General features: G+C 44.7%; 1 pseudogene; it reads left to right on the top strand.

Annotated features, from left to right (window-relative positions):
• Window positions 1-533: 533 nt before the first annotated feature.
• On the top strand, window positions 534-1,342 carry LOC115839961 (amine oxidase [flavin-containing] A pseudogene; annotated as a pseudogene).
• Window positions 1,343-1,613: the final 271 nt, after the last annotated feature.

Genomic DNA, 1,613 nt, shown 5'->3' with positions numbered 1-1,613 from the left:
ATGAGGACATGCATCCTAATACTCCAGTGTGGCGATCAGACAGGTTTCTAACTATCCTGATGCTTGCTGTAGAAAATAGGTCACACACAAACTGTGAAATAGATTTAAAGTCCACTGGAGATAATTAATTGCTACAAAATGCATCAGAAGGCAAAGATCCTTTCTAATTCAATTTTCAATAATGGCAGAGTTCATGAAGAACTAAAAGAGAACTGAAACTTCTGTGAAAGTAATAATAAAAAAACAGACATAAAATTCCTTTCCTAGGGAAAAGGAAAGAAGCTGATGAGGAAAAAATAATCAGTTCTGGGAAAGCAAATTTCAGCAAGTTTAGGGCACTGGCAAAAAAAGACTTGGGAAGAAAGGAGTCCAAAGAGCTGGATGGCCTTTAAACAAACAATTTTGGCAGATGAACAAACTGTATGGGACATGAAGGACAGGGAACAGCCTGCCAAATTGGCAAAACGGAACTATGCAAAGTTCTGAAGGCAAATTAGGGAACTAAGAAAGGATGTCCAGCCAGATCACCAAGGATGAACACATGTGTAGGGACCACATCAAAAGTGAGAAAGATAATACAGTGTAGGGTAGACATAAAAGACACCAGAAAGTGGTTAATCGGCCGCACTAGTAGAAACCAAGTTCTTATTGACCGTGTTATCATTCGGTTGAATAACCACCCCTGGATTTCACATTTTTCCGTGCAAGCCTGTTGCCTGGCACCACAGGAGGCCTTTTGGAAGAAGAAGGATTACCGTGGCTGTGTGATCATCGAAGGTGAGGACGCTCCGCTTTCAATGACCCTGGATGACGCCAAGCCAGATGGATCGCTGCCCGCCATCATGGGCGTCATCCTTGCCTGAAAAGCTGACCGCCTTGCTGAGGTCCATAAAGAAAGAAGGAAAATCTGTGAGTTCTACGCCAAAGGGCTAGGATGGATCCCCAGAAGCTTTACACCCGGTGCACTACGACGAGAGAGGAGTAATGCTCCGGGGGCCGCCACACTCCTTCTTCCCCCTGGGCTCAGGGCTCAGGACAGGACAGAAGGGCGATTCGCCAGCCCGTAGGCAGTATCTGCTTTCCAGGCACGGAGACTGCCACACAGTGAAGTGGAGAACGGGCGGCTAGAGAGGTCTTGAATGCTCTGGGGAAGGTGGCAAAGACAGACATATGAGTCCAAGAACCTGAATCAGAGGATGCTGCAGCTGCAGACACCACCCACACCTTCTGGGAGAGGAACCTGCTTTCTGTGACAGGCCTGCTGAAGATCATGGGATTTTCCACATCGATAACTGCCCTGTGGTTTGTGGTGTACAGATTCAGGCTGCTGACCCAGTCCTGAAGTTTCAGTTTCATGCTTCTTGCTTTCTCTTTCCCAGCATCATAACAAGGAAAATATTGACAAATTTAAAGGCTATGTCATCGGATTATCTTTAAGTGCACTGATTTATCCCTCAGTTTAATCTCAGTGTATCACCTCCTTAATTTCAGTAAGATCAAGCTCCACCTTGTGAGTTGTCTGTAGACCAGCTTGTATTGATTAGTAGAAAATAACTTTGTTATCAATTTCTTAGTTTCAAGAAGTTAAACTTGATGTGCTCATAAGAAACAAA

This window comes from Globicephala melas, chromosome 2, assembly GCF_963455315.2.
Source record: "Globicephala melas chromosome 2, mGloMel1.2, whole genome shotgun sequence".
In the NCBI taxonomy this organism is placed as follows: Eukaryota; Metazoa; Chordata; class Mammalia; order Artiodactyla; family Delphinidae; genus Globicephala; species Globicephala melas.
Note: the sequence above shows the minus strand (reverse complement) of the source record. Positions and strands in the feature narration are given on the sequence as shown.